Source organism: Pan paniscus, chromosome 11 (assembly GCF_029289425.2).
Source record: "Pan paniscus chromosome 11, NHGRI_mPanPan1-v2.0_pri, whole genome shotgun sequence".
Taxonomy (NCBI): domain Eukaryota; kingdom Metazoa; phylum Chordata; class Mammalia; order Primates; family Hominidae; genus Pan; species Pan paniscus.
The window spans coordinates 103502901-103516018 of record NC_073260.2 but is presented as its reverse complement, the minus strand read 5'-3'; the positions used below and the strand labels follow the sequence as shown (position 1 = coordinate 103516018).

Below are 13118 nucleotides of genomic sequence, written 5' to 3'. Positions count from 1 at the left end.
TTCTGGAAATTAATGCATCTGGGCGATTTCCGGGGCCTCCGAACTCGCTGAAGCCCATCCCCAAACCTCCCGACATGAGTGGATTCCAGGGTGGGCTCCGCTCAGTGCCCACCGGTGAGCCAGGTTCAGACACGAAGCTTGTGCCGGGCGCAGTGGCTAATGCCTATAATCCCAGCACTTTGGGAGGCCGAGGCGGGAGGATCTTTTGAGCCCAGGAGTTCGAGACCAGCCTGGGCAACATAGCGAAAACGCGTCTCTACTAAATATACAAAAATTAGTCGGGCATGGTGACGCGGGCCTGTGGTCCCAGCTACTCCGGTGGCTGAGGTGGGAGGATCGCTTGAGCCTGGGAGGTCGAGGCTGCAATGAGCCAAGATCATGCGGCTACACTCCAGCCTGGGTAACAGAGCGAGGTCCTGTCTCAAAAAATAAATAAAAATAAAACGAAGTTTGTAGCACACCTCCCCAACACTTTTTCAGCTAGGGGCCTGATTCCTCTTCTATCAGGCCTCCCTGCTCTCTAATCTCCCTTGGGTTCTCACTGGTGCCTGCAAATCTTTATTCACGTTGTGTTAATTTCTCTAGCCTATGCCCAGCACTGCTACAACCCCTTCGTGATCTCTCAGGCTTATGACATCACTGTCTCCGTACACAGATGACCCACCCTCCTGCTTTGCTAATAAGATCCAGCCCATCTTCAAGCTCCTCTGCCCAGAAAGGGAAACGTTAAAACAAAAACGGAGAAACATCTAAGAAGGCACTTGCAAGTAAGTGGGACAATGGCATCTGGTTTTGGAGTTGGAAGTTAGCGCCCCCATTTTTACCAAAAGGGAAGTTGAGGCATTAAAAAAATGTTAAGTCACTTGCCACAGGTCACACAATTGATAAAATGGCAGTATCAGAACTTCAAGGTTGGTGGGATTTCTTGTTTGTTTCCCATTAGGCCGTGGCTTCCTTTTTTCATAGTCCATTCCATTCACTATGCCTACCTCTCACCTCTACATTTCTCTGCACCTTCTCTCATACCCTGCCCTCAGTCGGAGGTTAACCCCAACTTTGTGTTTACCAGTCCCTTCTCAGACTCACTGCATCAGTAGTTAACCATCACCTCTTCTTGCATCGTCATCCCCTCCTTTCCATTGGCTTTCACTGCACTTTAGGGACATAGACAACTCTCTCTTACCATATAATTAAACGTTGTATTCTTTCTGTTTCTCTCTCAATGGAATCTTCTAATAACTCCCTGCCTGCCTTCTCTGATCAGGTGCTTCTTTCATTTCCTACCATCTTCCTGTTCCATAATACCTTACAGTTTGACTCTCCTGACACTGCTCCGTCCGCGAGCATGTTAATTTTTCCCCGAATCCCTATCCTGTATCACCTTGCGGGATGATGCCCCACGGTCCTTGCTTTTACAGAACATTTGATCTAAAGGGTAAACTGGTGGCTAACCCATTATCAATGCTATCTCTGATCAGGTTAAGCAGCAAGAGAGAAAGTAAAGTCCCAGATGGCCTGCAGTGGGGCAGGAGGGAGAAGGTGGAAAGCCTGCCCAGAAGAATTGATCCTTTGTCACCAAACACAGCCCCTGCATCCACATCCTCATTGACAGGTCTGCTGCATTTTACCAATTCTGTCTGTCTTCCATTTACCCCTGAAGTTCTACATATTCTACGTCTCTTGCCTTATGTCCCTTCTGTCTCTCTGGATGGGTCTTCTTCTCCTGCTGTATTTCCTCAAAAGTCTGCCCTTAGTCACCATCCATTTGTCACCATGTTATCCCTCAGCATAGGCAACCACACATGGCTTTATCTCCATGTGGACAACTTTTGACTATTATTTTCCGCCCTTTCTTCTTTTATGAATACTATCTCTGGCCTTTGAGCAGCTTTTGGATATTTCCTCATGAAAGTCCTATTGTTTGGACTATCTTTGGAACGTCTTCCAATTCAACCTATTTAAAATAAGCATACTATCTCTCTTCCTAAATCATTATTTCCCACAGAAAGACCACCATTTTTCTAGCCACTTGATTTTAAATTGGGGAGTCATCATTAAGCACCCCATCCAATCAAATTCGATTGATCCCATCCTTTCCAGATCTCCTACTAATCAGTAGTGTTCTTTGTCCATTCCTTATTTTCCAGTACCTGGGTGAGGAGTAATTGGCCTCCCTCACGTCCATTCTTTACATCATAACTCAGTTGACTTTCTGGAGCGTCTTGGGTTATATCTTTCTGCTGCACAAAAAGAGGCCCTTTTTAGTTGCCAAAAAAGAACACGCCAATCAGTCGAAAAATAAAAAATCCTTTCAAATCAAGCAGTTAGCTGATTCTACGTTATTTCCCAAGGAAAGAGTACAAAAAGAGCTTAGGAGAGAACATTTTGTATGAAAAGTGAAATTCTCCCTTTCCCCTGGTCAGTTCCCAGTCCTGCCCACGTCCTGCCAGCATTACCAAGATGGCCTCCCCCAGCCTCCCTGCCTCCAATCTCTTTCCTCCTTCTACCCAGACTGCCATAGATTATTTAAGGATGGCAAAAATATTTCTTAAAACACAGTTCTGATGTAGCCATTCTCCTGGTCTAAATCTTTTGCTGACTCCCCGTTGCCTGCTACAGTATATCTCTTCTTGCCCCCGAACCTGTCACATGCTGACATCTCCTACCATCCTATCCCCTTACCAAAAATCACAGCAACTTGCTGTTCCATGACCACACCAGGCATTCTCTGGCCAATGTGCCTCTGTGAAAAATTTCCCGTCTACTTTTTCTATTCTACCTCCTCCCCTTATCACAGCCCAGTACTTACCTGTCAAAATTCTATTCATTCTTTAAAAGCCTTCCCAGAGATCCCCTCTGGGAGCCACATAGGCTAACGTATGTCTATGATGGTATTTATCTTAGGGTATTGTTGTTGTCAAGGTACTTGACTATTTAACTAGATTATAGATTCTCAGAGGCTTCTCTCTCACTCACAGTGAGAATTTGACAACTTTTAACCTTTAAAAATGAAGTTTCTTTTGCCAAAAGCACACAGTTATTAGAAAGATCAAATAATAAAATTTATAGATGAAAATGGATAAAAGCCCCTAGTACAGTGCTTGGCATAGTAAGTATCCATAAATATGTTGGATGAATGAATTAAATCTAGTATGAGTTTTCTATTCCCAAAATTTTAACCCAAAACAAAACGTTCAGTGATAGTTACATTACTGAAGTATGTATATTCAACTTTCAGTTATCCACTGGTACAGAGGAAGTCAGAGTCCAAGATAACAACTGAATTAATATATTCTAATCTTTAGAAGAAATTTTAAAATTATTCGAACATGTCAATTTTGTTTTCCTTGGGCAAATGCTTCAATTTGTTTTCATCCCAAAGAGCACCATCTGGGAGGCTAAAACCTTGAAATATATTTCATGGCAGTAACAGACTGGCTACAAAATAAATTCTTTTTTATTTTCAGCACCTTGAGTTTTCAGAGGTCACTCCTCTCCCTCAAAGAAAACACAGAATAAAACTCTTTGTGACCTTGGGTTAGGTAGAGATTTCTTAGGTATTTCATCTAAGAAGCCTTCTTAGATAGCTAAGCAAGCATTTCTTAGCTACTTCTGGCCTTCAAAAGACACTTTCAAGTGAGTGAAAAGAAGCTATATAGTAGAAGAAAATATTTTAAAATCGCATAACTAATAAAGAACTTGTTTGCAAATATATACAGAACTCTCAAAACTCAATAATTGGAAGACAATAAACCCCCCCAAAATAGGCAAAAGATTTGAAAACACAAGTAACCAAGTAAGAGACAAAAAAAGAACATAAAAGTATGGTCAAAATAATTAGTAATTATGGAAATGCAAATAAAACCACAATGAGATATCGCTACACACTGATAAAGATGGCTAAGATGAAAAAGATTTAACCACCACAAGTGTTAGTGAAGATGTGCCACAATGGGGATTCTCATAAGCAGCTTTATTTTTAATAGCCAAAAACTGAAAACAACCCAAATTTCCATAAACAGATGAATGGATAAATAAATTATGGCATAACTGTACAATGAAATCCAACTCAGCAGTAAAAAGAAGTGAACTACTGATACAAGCAATAACATGGATGAAATTCAGAATAATCATACTGAATGTCAGAAGCCAGAAAAAAAAAGAATAGATACTGTATGATTCTACTTATTTAAGGCTCTAGAAAGTGGAAACTAATCATCACTGATAGAAGGAAAATAAGTGGCTGTCTGAGGATAGATAGTGAAGAGGAATGAGAAAAGGGAGGGATTGCAAAGGAGCATGAGAGGTGGAAATGTTAATTGTTTTGCTTGTCGTGAGGTTTTTCAGGCATGTATCTATCTTAAAACTTATCAATTTAAATTGATTCAGTTTATTGCAGTTTAGTATATGTTAGTTACACCTCAATAGAGCTGTTAATACACTAACACACTAATATTTAACACACTAATATTTATAAAGAGAAATGTAGGGTTTTCTGTTTTGAATAACTTTTATTATTCTTATGATATAACATCCTGTGATTTTCAAGGGAAAAGTAAACAATACAAAACAAGATTTTTCAATAAAAAGAAACTCAGTATGCTCCAGGGCAGACTCTTTGATTTATTGCCCTTCTCCCCAAGGCACCTTAGCGTATGGCATTTACACAATCTGCAGTTGGTGAATACTGGGTCGCAGACCTGTACATATAGACCCCGGGTTGTCTTTTAGTTCATGATAGCTTCTTGAGGGGCTTACTTGCACTGGTGTCTGTACACTAGGTGTATCCTCATTCAATATGTTGATAGTAACCTAGGCCCCCTTAATACCAATTAAAGACCCCCTATCACCTCCTGTCTTCTCTCCTTCCCTTGACAGTCTTCCTTTCCATCCCCAGGCCTCCATTCGTTCTTCATTCTCTCTGCCATCTCGTCATGCCCCTGGCAGTTCATTCGGAAACTTCTGTGCAGGCACTGCCCTGTCTCTCCCACATTGTGCCCTGAATTTGGTGCTACCCTAAGAGCTCACAGGTTTCCCTGCATCTGCCTGAGAAAGGACACTAAACCTATGGCGTGTGATTCTTCCTCTTGGCTTAGGATATTTCTGTTACCACATCTCTGTTCTTGTAGCAGGGCTGGGGTAGATGAGGCTAGCAGGGCACCTAGGGTACAGACTTTGAGGAGGAGCCCCCCTTCAGCCTTGCAATACTGAGAGGGGGTGCCTGCTTAAATTTTGCAACTTAGGCATCTCCTATTCTCACTAAGTCCCTGCCCTAATTTGTGGTTTTGGTTTAGGCCTGGGGTAGGGAGCTGGGGAGAGGGAATAGGGGCTTTGCTATGCAGATCTTTCCATTCTATATGCTTTTTAAAAATTCTACATTCCATTTTTCCATGCTTCCTTTTTTAGAATATCTTTCCTCCTATCCTAGAAACCTTGCTACTAATTCCCTAGGCAGGTATGTCTCCCCGTATTTTCATATCCTAGGTTTTTGTTCCCTGTGGCTTATTGTAAAACTCAATCCACAGCTCTCTAAGCTTTGCTATCCTAAAAAGAGTCTTTGGGGGAACTGAGAAATTCCTTTTATTCAAAGCCAGTGCTTCACTGGGGACTGCAAGAGCCCACTTTGATAGGTAAAAGCCCAGCATGAAACCATTTCATTCCTTTACATTCTTCCTACCACAAGCCAAATTTCCTGAGGCAAAAAGGATGATTCTGGCAGGCTAGGAAGGTCATGCAAAGAGATGCAAAAAGAAAATCATATTACGGTCATCCCTTGGTATCCATGGGGGATTGGTTCCAGGACAGGCTACCTGCCCCACTCCAAGATACCGCAGTCCAGAATTCTCAAGCCCATTATATAAGAGGACATAATTGCATATAACCTACACACATTCTCCCATATGCTTTCAATCTAGATTACTTGTAATATTTAATACCATGTACACATTATATAAATAGTTGTGATATATTTTTTAATTTTTTTCCCAAGTATTTTCCATCTGCAGTTACAGAACTCCCAGATATGGAGAGCCAACTGTAATATGTTTCAAAACTGTTATTCCTGTTATATATAGTTAAGGTTTTATTTAAATTCACAATTTTCATTTCTTTATATTCTTGTTCAACATCATTGCCTACGATTACTGAAAATGACTTTTCTTAGGTTAACTCACCTTATAAACTGCTTAGAAGAATCACTCAGAGAAAACCAAGTTATATGCTAATTTTTTAGAGTTTAGTTTTTTGGTGATGGGAACATTATTTGGGTTGCAGATATAAGTAGTTTCAAAAGAAGATAACTTTTATAGTATCTCAGATAAAATCATTTGTGTTATATTCTGGTCATTATTAAAGGCAGTGTTGCTTTTTGGTAGTCTAAGGTAAGAGGTTTTCTAATGAGCCTGTAAGAATTTAAGAGTTTGTAGTTGTATGATATACACACAGTCAAGAAGCAAAACGGCAACTTTTTTTTTTTTTTTTCTAGTAGAGACTGAGTCTTGCTATGTTGCTTAGGCTGGTCTTGAACTCCTGGGCTCAAGTGATCCTCCCACCTCAGCCTCCTGAGTAACTGGGATTACAGGCATGAGTCACTGTGACTGGCCCCTGCAACATCTTTTGTAATCTATTTTTGAATAAGGAAAGTTAAAAAACAAAGAGGTAAAATTAAAAGACATGATCTAAGCATTTAAAATTAATTTGTCTAAAAGTTATTGAAAGCCAGGCATTGTTGCTTATGCCGGTAATCCCAGCAACTATGGAGGCTGAGGTGGGAGGATTGCTTGAGTCCTGGAGTTCAAGACCAGCCTCTTTAAAAAGAAAAGTTATTGACTCACTGGATGTTTAAATAGATTAACACAGTTCATATTATATACTTATATAAACTTAACAATGCTAGGAAATGCTTGTCCCCAGAAAAATATGACCAGAAACCTTTCTTCCTTGAATAATGGGTTTCTGGGATCAAGAAAAAAGATTTACTCTCCAGATTCTTTTATTCCGTATTGCCTCCTAAAGTTTGGCTATTCTCTCAATTCAGAGGGATTAGATAAGAAGATCATAAAGATTTTTATGATCTGGTTCTAATACTCTAAAATGCCATGATTAATTCAATTTCTCAAATATATGCTTTCTATAAAAGCTGTTCCTAGAAAAGCCATCAGCTGTAAATGTTGTTAATGTTTGTACTTCTTCATTCATGCTTTGGTTTTATATTTTCACTCTGCTGTTTGTGTATACTTTCCACAGAATTGTTTATCAAAAATATTGTGTAAGACCTGGGCCCTTATTGGCCCTAACTGTTTATCAAAATTATTGTGTAACACCTGGGCCCTTATTATCTCCTTTGGGAGATAATAAATATAAAGGCAAAAAGACCTGGCCTCCATCCTCAAGAAGATTACAGTTTAATAATTTTTATTAAGTTATTCTCAGAGACAGAAATAAACAGTTACAGGAAGCAAGGAATTTTCAGTCAGGAGACCTATTGGAGAAACCTGGGTTTGAGTGTGGGTTTCGCTTCTCTGTGATGTTGGAAAAGTATTAAAGCCTCTCTTGAGCCCCAGCTCCTTTATTTTTAAAGTGAAAGTAATGCTGTTACAGACCCTATTCTACTTCCTGTGTGAGGATCAACTGAGGTAACTGTCACAGTTCAAATGATATGGAGGCCAAGGTCCTGGCAAGCCCAGCAAACAACCTGCCTGAAGCAAGTTTGAAGGTAGAGCCCTGGATGCTGCCTGTCAAATTATGTGGAGCCCCATAGAAGACAGAAAAGTGGGGGTCAAGCCATGGTAGACAAAGGAATTATCATCACAATGAAGTTCAAGAGCTTAGACCTCAATACATTTTCTGTACTGAGAAGGAGTCATATTATAGAAGAGGAGGTAATGAGCAGATTGGTGGGGGCGCGACAAAGGGAAGAGACGAGGTGGATTCAGAAATGGAGGGTTCTGTAAGGAATCAAAAAGTCAAGGCTGAACCCAGATAGGAATATCTGGGCTGGTTTTCTAGATAAGGATTGGCTAGACAAAAGCAGGAAGAGGAGGCAGAGAGATGTCAAAGGCAAAGTATGCTTGTATTTGCCTATTAGGCAGATAGAAAACTGATTTCGCTGTCTCTGGCTAGGTGTGTTGAAGGTAGGTAGAGACTGGGTCTCTGTAGGGTGTATCAGAGGATGGCTAGATGGCTAAATAGCATCTCTACACATTAGATACCAGGGTCAAGGGAAGAGAAAGAAAACTTCGCCTCGTTAACATTAGTAGTGGGCTACTTAAGCTTGGCCTACTCAGTGCAGGTTAACCTTGCTTTGAGATTTAGTCGGTTAATTTTTAAGGTTCATTAGCTCAATGTAACTACATTTAAATGTCCACTCGTCAAGTTTGTAATGGTTTCTTATCTCCTCATTAGGAATAATCTTTACTGCATATAAAACTTTTAAGACCTCGGTGCAGATGGTTACTTGTTTTATATTGCTGGTATGAAGTTTTATTCTATATAGCTGGAGATTGCTTTAGTGGTGTCTACTGTATTGTCTGAGAGACCAAATCCATAGATGTGCCAGCCTCAGCCCCTGGGAAGCAGCAGGCATCCTCTTAGACCAGCCTGATGAGCAGCTAAGGCATTGAGTAGAGGACCAGTAGAATTTAGTCAAGGAAGAACAGAAAAGAACTGCAAAATAGGTGCCCAAATCAGAGAGTAGCCAGGTAAGGAGCCACCAGGAGACAGAGATTTAGAAGAAAATGGGACTAGTTCTGTTGAATCCTAATTGATGATCTTGTTGACTCAGACTTGCCTTTATGGGATGGGATAATCTCCTTCCACATTTCCAAAATGCTCTAGATATGAGCTTTAATAAAAAAAATTTTTTTTTGGTAAATCCTTTCTCTATAAAAGCCATAACCAGTTAAAAAGAAAATAGAATTATAAATTCCATTCACAATACTAACTAAACTATAAGACCCCTAGAAATAAAGAAGATACAGATTACTTAAGAAGGAAGATTTTTAAAAAATCATATTATAGGATATTAAAAAGGTGAAACAGAAGGAAAAATATATCATGTTCTCAAATGGAATCCTTAATATTCTCCAAATTTAAAATTTCCCAAATTGACCTATAAATCGAAGGCAATTCCAATGAGAATCATAAAGAGGCTTTAAAATTGAATTAAAAAGGCCGAGCACGGTGGCTCACGCCTGTAATCCCAGCACTTTGGGAGGGTGAGGCGAGTGGATCACAAGGTCAGGAGATCGAGACCATCCTAGCTAATACGGTGAAACCCCATCTCTACTAAAACTACAAAAAATTAGCCGGGCATGGTGGCGAGATTCCATCTCAAAAAAAAAAATTGAATTAAATAATCTTAAAGTTCATACAGCATGTCTAAGAATAGCTAAGAAATTAATAAAAAAGAGGAATAGTGAGAATGACTTGAATTATAGGATAATAGATCGTAAGAAAAACATTTAAAAAAATTACAAGACAATGTATCATAGCCTCATAACATTGATATAGAAACAAACAAATTGAACAGAAAATAAACAAGATCCCAATAATGAATTTTTTTTATATATGGAAACTTAATGTTTGACAAAGATGAAACTTCAATGAGAAACTATTATGATCTAAGAAATGGCTTTTACATGTGGTTAATCCATCTGGAGGAAAGTAAATTTGGAAAATTACCACACACCACATAAAAGTAAAGAATTACATGTAAAGACAAAGGCAATAAAACATTTTATAAAATTTAGATGATTATCTGGACAACCTGTGTGTTAGAAAGAGCTGTTCAACCAAGATAGGATTATAGATTTTTTAATGCAAAAGAATAGGCAAAGAAGATAAATAGGCAATTCACAGAAAAGATAATACAAATTTGTGGGTTTTTTTTTGAAACAGAGTCTCGCTCTGTTGCCCAGGCTGGAGTGCAGTGGCACGATCTCAGCTCACTGCAACCTCTGCCTCCTGGGTTCAAATGATTCTCCTGCCTCATCCTCCCAAGTAGCTGGAATTACAGGCACCCACCATCACACCTGGCTAATTTTTGTATTTTTAGTAGAGATGGGGTTTCACCATGTTTGCCAGGCTGGTCTCAAACTCCTGACCTCAGGTGATCTGCTCACCTTGGCTTCCCAAAATGCTGGGATAATAGGCATGAGCCACCGTGCCCAGCCGAGAATCCAAATTTATGTGAAATATATGGAAAGATGCTCAACTCTTTAATAGTCAAGGAAATAAACATTGAAGTAACAATAGCATATTTTACATCCATCAAGTTGGCAAAAAATTTAAGAAGCTGTAACACTTTCTGCTAATAGGGATAAAATGAGTTAGCACCAACCCAGCGCATTTGGTGAAATTTGGTGAAAAAACGAGATACGACCAGGTAGAATATATGCATCATACCATCCCATCCCATTTTTGTAAAACAGTGATTTACACACCGCAAGAAATATACACAAACAGTTGCGAGATGGTCATTAGTCACGAAATAAATATGACAGTTTCAAATACTATTGCCAGTAGGCCATCTTCAGGGAATAAGTTGGCCCATTTAATGTTTTTTCCTTTTTAAATTTAGCATCATTTCCGTATAGTGAAATGCAAAAATCTTGAATATAAAATTCAATGAGTTTTGAAAAAAAGCGTATACCCGAGATAACTCACTCCTCATGAATATATAGAACATTTCCGTTGCCCCAGAAAGTTCTTCATGTCTTCTCAGTTGACTGGTTCCTGTCACATGTCCCTTCCTTGTGACTTATTTCTATCACTACAGATTTGTTTTGTCTGTTCTGAAACCTATAAGTGGGCTCATTATGTACTCTTTCATATTTGGCTTTTGTTGAGCATAATGTTTTCGAGATTCCTCCAAGCTGCTGCATGTATCAGTGGTTCATCTTCTTGGTGAGTAGTATTCCATTTTATGAATATAACACAATTTGTTTCTCCATTCTCTTGATAGACAGTTGGATTGTTCTCAATTTGAAAATATTATGAGGAAAGCTAGTAACATCCTTGTACAAGTCTACTTGTAGAAATTTGTTTTCACTTCTCTTAGGTAAATATTTAGGAATGGAATTGTTGGATTATAGGGTAAATATATATATATATTTAATAAGAAACTGCCAAATAGTTTTCCTGAGTAATTGTATCACTTACATACCCACTAGTGATGAATGAGAGTTCCACATCCTTGGTAATATATCAGTGTTTTTAATTTTAGCCATTCCATAGGTACATAGTAGTATATCATTGCAATTTTAATTTCATTTCCCTGATGAAGGATGTTAAGTGTGGTTTCATGTGCTTATTTAACCATTTATATATCTTCTTTTGTGCAGTGTCTCAAGTGTTTTCTCCATTTTATAGGGTTGTATGTCTTATTATTGAAGTATAAGAATTCGTATAATATGAATACAAGGCCTTTGTCAGATGTATGTATTGTGCATATATTATAATATACAACTATTCATTTTTTAACTTAGATTCTGACAGATTCATTTTCTTAATGGTGTTTTTTGATGAAAAGAAGTTTTAATTTTGATAAAGTTTGATTTTTCTTTATGATTAGCATTTTCTGTGTCATCTCTAAGAGATATTTCCCTACCCTAAGATTGGCAAAAATATTTGCCTGTTTTTTCTTTTAGAGGACAATGATTTGGATATTGACCTTGTATTCTGCTAAGATTCTACTAGTTCTAGTACTTAATTTTGTTAAATTCCTTAGAATGAGGTTATGCCATCTGTGAAGAAAGTGAGTTTTATTTCTTTCTTCCAGGTCTTTATGCCTTTTATTTCTTTTACATGCTTATTACTCTGGATACAATCCACAATAAAATGTTGAATAGAAGTAGTAAGAGTGGACATCCTTGCTTTATTTCTGTTCTTAGGGAGAAATCATTAAGTCTTTTTCTTCATTAAGTATGAAGTTAGCAGTTGAAGTCTTGTAGATATTCTGTTAGATTAAGGAGATTTTCATCTGTTCTTAGATTGCTGAGAGTTTTTTTTTGTTTTTAATCAGGAATAGGTATGGAATTTCATCAAAGGACTTTTCTGCATCTATTGAGATTATATTTGTTAATGTGATGAAGCAAGCTTGCATTACTGGGCCGAACCTCACACTTAGTCAAGATGTGTCATCGTTTTCATGTGTTGATAGATTTGTTTGCCAGTATATTAGGCTTGAAGTCTACTTTGTTTGACACTAATAGTTACTCTAAAGTTTTCTTATGACAAGTGACTGCGTGTTATATCTGGTCCTATTCCTTTACTTTTAGCATTTTTCTAACATTTTGCGTGTGTCTCTTATAAACAGGACACAGCTGGGTTTTATTTTTTTTTAATCTAGTTGCCAATCTCTGCCTTTTAATTATTTAGTTTACACTTAAGGCAATCATCGCGATGATTGGGTTAATATCTACCATTTTGCTATTTATTTTCTATTTGCCTGTTTAATTTTTTTTTCCTCCTTGCCTGACATTTTTGGAATTATCAAGTACTTTTGGGAATCCCATTTTGTTTCTTCTATTGGCTTTTTAGCTACAATTTTGATTCTTTTAATGATCTCCCTAGGAATTATCAGATGTATCATAATCATAACATACACTGAATATTATAGCACATCACATTCGCTGTATTTTAAGAAACTTGCAACAAAATTCCATTTGTTCACTTTCCTAATTTCTGCTATTTCTGTATTCTGTCATACATTTTGCTTCTACATATAAAACAATAAATTTTAGTTTTGTTTGTTTGTTTGTTTGTTTGTGACGGAGTCTCGCTCTGTCGCCCAGGCTGGAGTGCAGTGGCGCGATCTCGGCTCACTGCAAGCTCCGCCTCCCGGGTTCACGCCATTCTCCTGCCTCATCCTCCCAAGTAGCTGGGACTACAGGCGCCCGACACAACGCCCGGCTAATTTTTTGTATTTTTTTAGTAGAGACGGTGTTTCACCGTATTAGCCAGGATGGTCTCGATCTCCTGACCTTGTGATCCGCCCGCCTCGGCCTCCCAAAGTGCTGGGATTACAGGCGTGAGCCAACGCGCCTGGCCTAGTTTTTGTTTTAGAAAGTCAATTGCCTTTTATATAAATTTTAAAATGAGGAGGAAATCTTTACCCA

At 38.4% G+C, this 13118-nt stretch overlaps 1 long non-coding RNA gene across 2 annotated transcripts in view; it reads left to right on the top strand.

The window, feature by feature from the left end:
* Positions 1–648: 648 nt before the first annotated feature.
* Positions 649–13118, top strand: part of LOC117981646 (uncharacterized) — a 32709-nt gene continuing 20239 nt past the window's right edge. For both annotated transcript variants that reach the window (XR_010109163.1, XR_008619751.1), the window contains exon 1: positions 649–767. This is a non-coding gene — a long non-coding RNA (uncharacterized LOC117981646). The remainder of the gene's footprint in view (positions 768–13118) is intronic.